Raw genomic sequence first — 12018 nt, 5'->3', positions numbered from 1 at the left:
AGTACAACTTCAGGGCTCTGAGCCTGCCCGTCCTCCTGTGCTCTGCTATTTTTATGTTTAATAAGATGTGCTCCTTGAAGATGATACTAATGAAATTCCGCTGTGATGATAACCGTCGTCCACATGTTCAACTTGGGAAATGTCAAATGCCAGGAAGGAACTGACATCTGATCCTATAGTACAGGGCAGGGGCACTTGGGATTTGGCTCATGTGCATCTTATATCTCACCTTCCGTTTCAGTCCTCTTGAAAACTCATAGGCAAACATTAGGGATCATCAAACTTTGGAAGGCTCACACAGGTTCTGTCTTCGGTACCCTGGGAATAATGGTCACTGATGTTGGAAAACAGCAAATACTATCCAGAAGAGCAGAAAAGTGAGTGACTCCCGCTGAACAATCATGGACAGTCTGTAATAGCCACAGCAAATCTAAGTATTAAATTGTTCTAAAATCATGTCGTAAAGACCTTAAATTAAACTTAGCACAACCAGAAGGCTAGACGGGCATGTTTTCACCCAATCGTAAGGACCATTAGAGAAGTTGTATTTTATGAAATTTCATTCCGAATCCCTTCATTAAAGAATATGTCTCTATTCGGTGCTTATTATGTGCCAGAGCACATGTGAGGAGATGAATGCAGTAGTCAAGCCGGCCTTGCCATCTGAGGAATGAGGAGATACATACGTGAACACTGCAGTTAATCCAACTATATATCCCCACTGTATACAAACACGCACACGTGTGGAGACACAAAGCTGATGCAACTTGATCTGGTCAAGGAGAGGCAAGGGAACGCTTGCTGGAAGAAGAGGACACAAGCTGAGAGTTGGAAAACCAGCAAGTAGCCACCTGCTGGGCGACAGGGGAGATCATACCAAGTGTGATAACTTTGGGGTAAAAAATAAGAACCTGCAGACAGGTATAGGTTCCCAGCTCTGTGCCCAAATTGAAAATTAGAGCTTTACTTACCCCCTTTGGAAAAGTCCCAAAAACTCATTCATGATACATTCATCAATCTACCAATTCACGTATTACAAACAATGATTATCAATACTCTATCATATCTTATGTAGGCCCTTATCTACACCTATAGATAAGCCAAAAGTGACCAAAATTTGCAAAAATCCATGCATCATGGAAAGCAGTATAGAGACTTCTCAGAAAACTTGGAATGAAACCACCATTGACTCAGTTATCCCATTCCTTGTTATTATATGCAACACTTAAAATCAGCATGCTTCAGTGACACAAAAACATCAACGTTTATAGCAGCTCAATTCACAGTAGTTAAGCTATGGAACCAACCTAGATGCCCTTCAACAGATAAATGGATTAAGAAAACATGATATGTAAACACAATGGAATATCACTCAGTCAAAAAGAAGAATGAAATTATGGCGTTTGCAGGTAAATGGGTGGAACTGCTGAGTAAAATAAGCCAATCCCCTCAAAAAAACAAAGGCCAAATGTTCTCTCTGGTCTGTTGTTCTCTCTGCTTTATTAAGGCTAACACACAACAAGGGGAGAGAGGGGAAAAAGACACTTTCAGTGTATTAGACAAAGGGGAATGAGGGGGGGTGGGGGTGGGAAAGATAGTGGAATAAATCAAATATTATTACCCAATGTGCATATATGATTACCCAACTGGTATAATTCTAATTATGTACAACCAGAAAAATGAGAAGTTATACTCCATTCATGTATGATGTGTCAAAATGCATTCTACTGTCATGTGTAACTAATTAGAACAAATTTAAAAATCCCTATACCCGCAGAATATACATTGAAAGGAGAGCAGAAATCAGACAAAATAAACAAGCATAAGATCATGTGTCAGGTGGTGTGAAGTTCTTTGAGAAAAAGCAATAAAGCAGAGAAGGAAAACAGATATTAGGAGAATGGTCCCAATATTAACAATGTGTTCAGGACTATCTCCTGATGAGGTCATGGCTGAGTAAACCTGAATGGAAAAGAGAGGATTCTTGGAGGTATTCAAGTACATATTAATTTGAGACATAAATAAGCTATCCAGATTGCAAGACCAAATAGGCAGTTAAATATACAATTTTGAAGCTTAAGAAATAGGTCCCTGCCAGAGATGGACATGTGGGAGTAGTCAGTATGTAGATGCTACTAAAGACACAAGATCAGGAGAGATCCCCAAATCGTGAGGATGGTGGGAAAAGATACAATGTCCCGCACTGAGCCCCACTGACTCCACTGGGTGGACAGCAGAGAGAGGAGTAGTGGAGGCTAAGACAGAATGGCCAGGGATATTAGGGTCAGACCAGGGAAATGCAGTGTCCTAAAATCAGATGGACAGAGTGCTTCACAGAGCCAGGGGTGGTGGCACATACCTGTCATCCCAGCCACCTGGGAGACTGAGGCTGGAGGATCACAAACTAGAAATCAGCCTCAGCAACTTGTGAGACCCTACCGTAAAATAAATAAATAAATAAAGAGCCGGGGATAGGGCTCAGTGGGAAAGTGCCTCTGGGTTCAATCCCCAATACCAAAAAGTTAATATACCAAATATATAAGCAGTTGAGGAGGTGAGAGGGACGGATGGAGCAGTCACTGCTGATGGGTAAGTCTGCGGTAATGACCTCCACCACTACACCTAGCAACTGGGCAGCGACCCGTGACCTGATGAGGGGTCCTGAGGAAAGGACTAGGGGTCAGTATGGGTCCAGAGGAAGTGGAGAGACAGGAGTGGAGGACATCATGGAGGACACCAAAGGTAAGCGAGGCCTTTGACAGAGCTTTTCTGTAAAGAGAAGAAAAAGGCAGTGTAGCCCCAGGGGGTGTCAGGGGTCCACGGGTCTGTTTTTTCTTAAGGTAGTAGTTGTTTCCATTCTTATTGGGAAAATACAGCAGAGAAGGGAAAGTGAAAACTATTAGACAAGAAAGAAAAGGAAGACTCCTCGTGTACCCTAGGACCAAGGGGAGGGGATGCAGCTTGGCCCAGCTCAGGTCATGGGCCCCAGCCGGAATGAAGCAGAGAGGCCACCCATGGGGTGTGCTGATTGGCTAGCTTGGCAGGTGTCTCACCTTCCCACCACCCCTGTAGAAAGGAAATTTCTGGCAATGGAAGGAGAAGAAAAGTTCTCAGTCGTCTCAGGGCAGTCGCTCCAATCTGTGCACTGAAGAAAACCTCTGAGCTGCGGTGCATGCCCTAGAGCCACCACTTATTCCTCAGTGTGGCTTGTAAGAGCCCTTCACTGTTCCCAGTCTGTTATATGAAAATACAGTGGGATTGGCTTCCCAGAATTTCCTGACCATCTTTCCAATCTTTGCTCTTTCTGTTTTGGTTTAACCAACAGAGGTCTGTTTTGGAAGCAAAAGTAAATGAAGCAAGATGACTCTGATCCTCTGTGGCCTGGGAGTCTAAAAGGGACACAAACATATGCCACATGAAAAGCTCCAGTGGATGAAGCATGAACTGATCAGATCTGCAGCCCTGCAGCTGGGAGACCTCTCCAATACTCGGATGTGCACACAGTGCAGGAAAACCCTCAAGTCCCGTGAAATCCCAAGATCCAAACACAGGGTCAGTTTTAGGCCATTGGGAACATTCTGACAAAACGGATCCTACACACGGGAGGCAGGGTCCTTCCATGCACATATAAATCTTCAAATCCAAGCAATTAACCCCACGCACATCTGCCTCTCTAATGGGTGTCTGAGAATAAACGGCTCATGAACTCCCAGCCTGACTTGAGCACGGAACCAATGACAGAAAATGGATTCGGGACATGGCCACACATCTGTGATTCACAAATATTTATAGTAGTCGTAAAGCTGATGACCTTCAGGACGATAGTATACTTGGCAGATGCTCTCCTAAACAAAAGAAGAAAAAGGCCAAACTCCCAAAGAGAGGAGAAGAGAGGGGGAGGCCAGCGCTCCCACGTTCCACAAAGCACATTCCAATGCACTCTAAGGAGGTTAATGGATGCAGACAGTTCTCCTGCCAGTGAACTTTGGTAACAACCAGTGAAATGCATGTGACAAAGCAGATCACATCTGTATGGACCCTTCCAGATCACCTCGCAGAGATGATCCATCAGGCTGACTAGACAATAGGGCAGGAATAATAAGGGGTCGAGTCCACAGCTTTAGGATTCCTGACATTATTCACAATGACAGGCTAAATCTTTACCCCCAAATATATCCACTCAGCATGTAAAAGCTGGCGACATACATTGTACCAATAACATACCCAGAAATGTATTGCAAATATCACAAAATTCTTGCTGGGGCAGAGACCCTAGAAAAAATATTGCCAGCAACTCTGTAAGCACATTTTTTATTCATATTCAATCTCTTTGTCTCCAAAACTCAGTCTGGTTTGAAAATATCATTTACCTATTTTACCACGTCTGAATCTATATCCTCTCAATGTCCTTGTTTTGCAGCCAAGAAATGTAAATACCAAGAGAAGTGAAGATTGGGAGCTGTGGTCCATGGCTGCGCTAATGTGCATCTCAGAAAGAGAGATCTGGGTTCAATCTTTTGGAAATTATGAACTTATGGAACCATTTTTGCAAGCACATCATAAATTAATACCGTAGGTTAGTGCTCCAAACTCCTCAAGAGAGAACATCAACCTACCCATCGGAGCTCTGACAGCCTACGGTGGGTCTTCTGTCCTCCATATGAACATCAAGGGCAAACAGCAAGAGTTACCAAAGCACCATTACAAGGACTTAATGATGTCCAACCTCATGGGTTAAGTTAACATGAGAACTACTAGATAGAGTTGTTAAAGTACAGATAAAAGTTGTGGAACATCTCAAGATGCAGAAGTAACCTTGGCCTAATAGAAGAATTCATGAAAGAATTCTCCTTGTCTGGCTGTCCTAGGTCTCTCATTATAGGATGAAGGTGCAGTTGGAAACTTCCCGATTGTATAAATGCTTTGGTTGCCTAAACATCCTCACTAAACTAAAATTAGGGATTGATTTTTGATAGCGAGGAAGAAGAGAGGCAGAACAAACCACCGAAGAGAATTTAAAACACAATGTCCACCTTGAAATAACTATTCCTACGTTAAAATGTTGAATATTATTTAATAAGATATAGGGAATTGTTTAAGTTTCTAACCACTGATTGAAATAATTATAATGAAAAATTAATATCATTAAAAGAAACTTCTGTAAGAGAATAAAGTTAATAAGCAAATGAAATAGGAAAAAAATAACAAGAAAGAGTTAATGTCCTTAAAATCAAGTCCTAAAATCTGTGAGAAAAACATTGGGAATCAATAACTAAACAGTCTTAAAATATCAGCAAATGAGTCCCCAACACATGCTTATTTTCTGTCTCTATCCTTCTCAGAGTAAAGGCTAATTATCACTTGAAAAAAAAATAGATCAACCAAACACAATGAGTAAAGAACAAAACATATAAAAGGAATGAATACTGTCAAATTGACAAAATCATTAGTAATGGTACTCAGGGAGAAGAAAGTTTCAACCAAACAAACTCTCTAACATTAGTAAAGTGTAAATCTATAACACTTTTATAAAGCCACCTGGCAGTCTTATTAAAACCCATTGGTTTTGAAGTAGTAAATCAACTGCAGATATTCTGACCTAATGAAATAACTTGCACTCAAAAGAAAGCTTTATGATAATAATTGCTCCTATTTATGAAGCATGTACTTTATGCACCAAATAGCCACTCTTCACAAGAGAAATGATACTCTGACACACAAAGAGCAAAGCGGTAATGTTGGAGCCCGGCATGTAAGGTGTTGACTACCTTACTTTGAATGCTCATGCTGGCAAAAGAGAAGCAGTAAACTATATTACAGTATCTTTGCATGGTGGAATATTATGTAAGCATTAAAAATGAGGTTTATTTACAATTTGCTATAATATGGGAAAGTGCACATGAAACCACAAGCAAAAAAACAGCATGCAGAATCCTACGTAAAGAATACGCTCCGAAAGGCTATATTAAAGGCCAGCAGTAGCTGTCTTTAGTGGGCACAAAAGTGGTGAGTTTGTTCTCCTTCCTTTACATATTTTCCATAAAGAACATTCACTGCATTAAAACATTTATGCTTTTCTTCATATTTTTAACTGCAAAAATAATAGTGAAAATTTGAGATAGTGAACATGCCTGATAAAATGTGAACCCCTTCAACGCCAGAGATAATCCCTATTTAAAGTTTGGTGTGTATTAATATATATTCTAGCAGATGTTAGTACATACACGGACTTATGCATAGAAATTAGATGGAGTGTATTTTTTAAGATAAATGGAATTCTATTAAATATATCATTCTGCAATTTGCTTTTTCCAGTTAATAAGATACCATAGATAGCTTTCCATTACTTTTCTAATCAGAATTTTATTTCATATCATTACTATTATCGTGAAGAATACTTTTCTATTATGCATAGAAGAAGTATGTAGGAACCAGCGGCTCTGTGCGGAAAAGGCGTATTTCCAACAGTTCTGCTACATTAGGCCTACGGGCTGGCTTTAGTTATTTGTTTCTAAGAATGAATGAATGAACGGAAAATGCCCCTGCCTAAACTCTTGAAAGAAAACATAAATTAATTGCTCTTTCACTTTTTCTTTGCCCATTTTTTTAGATGGTAAAAAGTTACAATAGTCAAATACACCTTGAAGTATAAGAGTATCATTCTGTAAAGAAAAGAATAAGCAAAATACAAAACAAAACAAAAAAAATCACACACACACACACACACACAGCATTTGAAGTATGGGACCAAGAGTGTCTCCAGGTCTTTTCATGATTTATACATGTAAATCTTATTCAAACTTGACTTATAGATATATTTCTTTGTTCTTAATAAAAGAGCAAAACTTGATACAAGAATATTTTGTTAAATATAATTATCAGAAGCTCAAGATAATGATATTTCTTCTCTACATGTGTAAGAGGCAATATGCATAAAATGCAAAATAAAAATGTCCCATTTAAACACATTATGAAGACCGAAGTGGGAAATGCCACCTGAACTTATTTTATAAATGAATTGCACGTTCTAGATTAACAAAACACATGAAGACAATAATGATCATCAGGCCCTATTTGGAGCACAGCTGGTCTAGGAGCCAGTACTCAGACTGATACACTTGGACCAAACAGACCATGTCAACTAAAGGAGCCCCAAGGGCCCTTATTCCCAGGTGTAGGCTCTTACAGTTTCAGTAGACTTCATTAAAAGTTGCTCGTGACTGAATCCCACGCATCCTAAGCTAAATTTTGTTAGGACTCACTAGCCAATGGTACATTTACATTCACTGCAAAACGGGGTCTTGGAGCACCTCAAGGACTGCATAGATCAAGGCTCAACAAACTGCAGCCTGCAGGCCACATCCAGCCTGCACTTATCTCTGCAAACAAAGTTTTCAGAAGCACAGCCATGCTCATAAACTTACAGGGTGCCAGTGCTTTCTCTCTGCCAGGATGGCAGAGACAACTTGATGCAGGAAAGACCCTGTGGTCTGCAGAGCCAGAAACACTTGCTATCTTAACCTTCTCAGAAAACATCTGCAATTCCTGCTTAGACTATTTGTAAAAGTGGTTTCTTGAACACTTTTCTTTAAGGACCTGAGTATTTCAGGTAAGGTAAAAAAAAGAAATGAAGAGTGCCCGTCTGTCCTTATTCTAGGCAGGCGTTCCTGGGCTGAGAGGCAGCACTGTTGGGGTCAGGAGTCAACGTTCAAATCCCAGCTCTGCCTCTGATAGTTGGGCTGTTTTCTTCACTTCTCTGGGCCTCAAAGTCCTCCTCTGTAAAGTGGAATCACCTCCAGGGCTGTCATGGGAATTGGTCACATCTCACTCCACACGGGGCTGGTACAGTGAGAACTTACATTAACTAACACTCTTCCTATTGTGGTGTGACACTGCGCATCCAAAACAAGCCAGGGCAGGCTCCATGTGGTCTCTGCCATCCCCCAGGTTCTGTGGTTCTCCGTGGAGGAGACGAGGCCCTCAAGTGCCAGATTATGTCCTAATTCAGACACCACAGGAAGCTGAATGTAAGTGAGCTGGAGAAAGTCACGAGATGTGAGTCCTCAATCTGTCCCTCTGTGAATGTAGGACTAGCAGGACTTCGGTCAGCCTGATGGGGTGTAGCACATGTGGGTTAAGGGGATAAATGGTACAGCCATGCTGACCCCTCACATACTTTCTTTTGAAAAGCAATTTACCTAGGGCCTTTCTGGCCCTTTTCTGGCTTAAGTCAATAGGATGTTACATTCCTGTTGTCAATAGGATGTTACATTCCTGTTGTCCTTAGGGCTATTCTCTCAGGGCCAAGGAATGTAAGATTCCTCCTTGCCAATATGAACACAAGTTATCCTGACTTTCATGACCTTTAAACAGACCAAAGATTCCAGGACTCAAGAAAACAGAATAATTAAAAGCAAAGCCTACCGAGTATAAATTTGTAAAAATAATCTGCAGTGAGAACTGTTCAGGGTGGACCAAAGTCGATGACACTTGCCTTTAGATCTTCAGCGTATCATCTTAACCTCATCCTAAGAGTAAAGTCCTCCCCACCACGCTGGGTTCCACTTGGTACCTGTGGGTAAAATCACGTGCAGCAGGGATTTAAAAATCTGATGTATTCCTGCTGTCAGTCAGGAGTTCAGAGGTGGGCCCAAACTTCCCTAAACCCCCCCCAATAAAACTGGGCCACAAAGGGGACACCATGTCACTTTCCTCTTTGAGACAGTTCATCTCTCCCTTGAGGGCACTGCCTTTTCTCTTCTCATACACTTTGCTATAATTTTACTACAGTTCATGTCTTGCTTGGTATCTTCCTGGGCGAGAACACAAGAGCTGAGAAACCCAAGCCACTAACAGGCTGGGAACTTCTCGGTGCCTCCAGACCCAATCCTAAGACTCACGTAACCACCTTCAGTACAGACAGAAACAGGAGCACAACTCCGGGAGCTGGAGTCATGGACGATGCAGAGCAAGACGTCATGTACTGGAAAGCAGGACTGGCCGCAGTGGGATGGCAATTTAGGAGACAAACAAGTCAGCAACAGAGGTGGCTCCTTCAAAAACCAGTAGACGCAATGAGACTCCATCCCTTGCCCCTTCCCCACGGGTTCCTCCCTTACCTCACTACCCCACAAGTCCTCCCATCCCTCCCTCTCTCCCCACTGAAAAGTAGGCACTGGGTGTTGTAGGTGAAGAAGAGAAGACCTGGGCTGAAGGCCGAGGACAGCCGCTGGGAGCCTGGCCATCTGAGCCCCACTTTGGAAGCTGAACAAACAGGACTGTTGGGTGGGTGTCGACCACTGGGACCTGGGGGCTGGTCTCTACACCACCAAGGTCAGAGGAATCAGGACAATATGAGGGGGACCGACCAGGTGTCGGTGTACAGCAGGGAATTAAGATACGTGACAATGTCTGTACCACAGAATAAACCAGAGCACAGCAGCAACTGCAGCAGAGACAAACCTGCAACCTGGCAGCCAGTCACACCGTGGGCCAGAAGATGCTGAGAGTCGCCAGCGCCTTGAAAGTCTCTGCACAGTGGGGCCAGCCCCAAGCTGCTTTTCCTTCAAGATTCAGGAGGAATTCTCTTTCTGAAAGTGTGCTCATTCACGGCTATTTGTAACAGTAAATATCAGTAAAGCTCATAAGCTATCACAGCATCTCAATCTCTAACACCGCTGGGTGTGCCACTTCCACGAGGACATCTTACTTACCAAGGAGAGAGAGGGCAGACACCGAACGTCCTCAGTCATGAATCACTGAACTCCACAGCCACATGGGCACTCAAGCCCCGCTCTCACACACCAATGCTTCAAAAAAGAAGGAAAGATCAGTTGGCACCTTTTAAAAGATTCTGCATTCATTGGGTATCAATTCTAGAAAGTTCCATCAATGCCCTTAGAACCAGCACAAGCTGCTAGAGCAATGCAAAACCTAGAACACAGTGTTGCACAGGATGGCTTGCTGATCACCGATGAGTGCTCCAAGTCACTATCACATGCACCAACGCGTTTCCTTCTTCAGAAAGGAGAAATCAACAATTTGATACTGTTCATCATGAGAGGACAAATGTCATGAAACCTCCAAAGAACCTGCCCATGTTATGACAATTCTTTCATTTCATCTTTTGAAACATATCCTAGCTAAAGTAAAGCGTTTCCAGAAGAAGATGAAGGCAGGAGGTATGAAAGAAACTATGCCTGAATTTTAGTTTGTACATTACTTATATATTAATTTGCCTGGTGCACAGTTATGAGACTTTGTAGGAAGAACTATAAATCGTATAAACAATTCACCTGATCAAAACCAATTAAACCTTATGTATCTCCTCATTTGAATTAATGTGTAAAAATCTGGGGAATTGAATATCGTAATGGAATGGAAAGACTACGGCAATTCCAGCCTCCCGCAGGATGCATGCACCAAAAGTTGAAATGAGGGACTTCTCATTTATCATCCTTAAAGGACATGTGTCCATTATCAGGGATGGACACCTGCCCCTTCCAACACTGCCCTTAGGGCTTCATGCTTTGGTATCCGTGTTCATCCAGTTCCTTTCTTTCTCTTCACTCTTGTCAGCTGTGGCTTCTGTCTACTGCGCATGAGAAGCACACTGATGTCGACCAGCCCCACCCACACACTTAGGGAGCAGCTGAGAACAATGAAGACAAAGTAGAGGGCAGGCTTTCCAGAACATTCTGGCTGTTCCTCCAGACAACGAGTCCCACATGGTCTGTTTCAGTAATGACCGAAAAGCTATCAGCCTACAGAAAATAATCTGAATTACAGCTGAAATTTTATGAAATATTCTATCTGCTAAACGCTGACTTGGAGGTCCTGGGGTTCAAAGCAGCAACGCTGCATCTCCATGAGGCTTCCCCATCCAGAGAGTGCTTGGGTGAGTTCATGGGAAGCATGGGGGCAACCCAAGGCAGCATCATCGGTAGGGCCTGCCACAGAGGCACCCAGCAGCCAGGTGTGCTCAGACAGCGAAGCCTCACCAACTCCAAGGTCCCAGTTGTGTCATTGAAAGCCTGTGACATCATCCTTTGGAAAAGACAAGGTGCAGATGCAACTGTTTGAGGCCAAAAGAGAGGTCAGGGAGCTCTTCCCAAGTAAGGATGCACATTCAGTCTGGGAAAAATTCCTGAGAGCAGCCAATTTCTTCTTCACAACATCCCTAATGTCTCCTTTGGGTGTGGCCGAAAAGTATGTCAGTTAGGACTTCATTATTACACAGCATGTTTGGAGACATGAATCTCCTCTCTGGAGCCCTGAAATCTGTTTTACAAGAATCATGACTAAAATTTCCCTGTATTTGTTTAGAACATAATCAAAATTTAAAGTAATAAGTTTGGACAGAGCCAAAGACCTGTCTCTGTCCTGCCATGGTTACCTGGCAATGTCTGTGAGTTCCCACTTGTCCAAATTAAATTAAAAATAGGGCGGATGGGTTTCCTGTCCTCACCCAGTGAGGTCACAGATGAGCTGGACACCTGAGACAGCTTGCAGAATACAGGCCATTCTCTGAAACAGCCAAGGAGACAAGGCCAAAAACAGCACTGAAAGAATCCCAGGAAGCAAAGAAAGCCAATACTCAGGAAGAGAGATCCCTGCTGAATCCAGGCAGGGACAGCCAGACAGTCCCAATCTTCAGGTTTCAAAAGCCAGCCCCTTCCTTGAGAAATGCCACCTTGAGTGACCGTGGTTTGGGGAAGACACAACTGTCCTCAGAAGATGAAGTCTAGGAAGTTGGTCCCAGCAGCAGGAGTCCGGGCAGACACCCTACAGGGTTCTTACTGCGCCTGTGGCAACATCAAGAAGGATTGGGGGAGTTTACCATCGGGTGAGACAAGGCCACACAAGCAGCAGGTGCACCTTCAGCCCTTGGCTGTGCAGGCATGGCCGGGGCTACCCACCCCTCCACGCACACACACAGGTGCACAGGCGGCTGACTCAGGGCAGAAACCGTGTGCAGCCCTCGGGTCTGAGCTGAGCTGAAGGAACGCAGGACAGTCC

General features: G+C 43.2%; 1 protein-coding gene across 5 annotated transcripts in view; it reads right to left on the bottom strand.

Moving 5' to 3' along the window:
* Positions 1–12018, bottom strand: part of Sema5a (semaphorin 5A) — a 451060-nt gene that overhangs the window by 330592 nt on the left and 108450 nt on the right. For 3 of the 5 annotated variants that reach the window (XM_046430338.2, XM_058574512.1, XM_046430339.2), the window contains one exon: positions 9714–9809. The exons of the other annotated variants lie outside the window; for them this stretch is intronic. The gene's annotated coding sequence lies outside the window, so the exon portion shown is untranslated. The remainder of the gene's footprint in view (positions 1–9713; positions 9810–12018) is intronic. 5 annotated transcript variants of the gene reach the window in all.

This window comes from Marmota monax, unplaced genomic scaffold (genome assembly GCF_021218885.2).
Source record: "Marmota monax isolate L192 unplaced genomic scaffold, Marmota_monax_Labrador192_F-V1.1 WCK01_AAM20220418_F8-fsc00082, whole genome shotgun sequence".
Classification (NCBI taxonomy): Eukaryota; Metazoa; Chordata; class Mammalia; order Rodentia; family Sciuridae; genus Marmota; species Marmota monax.
Note: the sequence above shows the minus strand (reverse complement) of the source record. Positions and strands in the feature narration are given on the sequence as shown.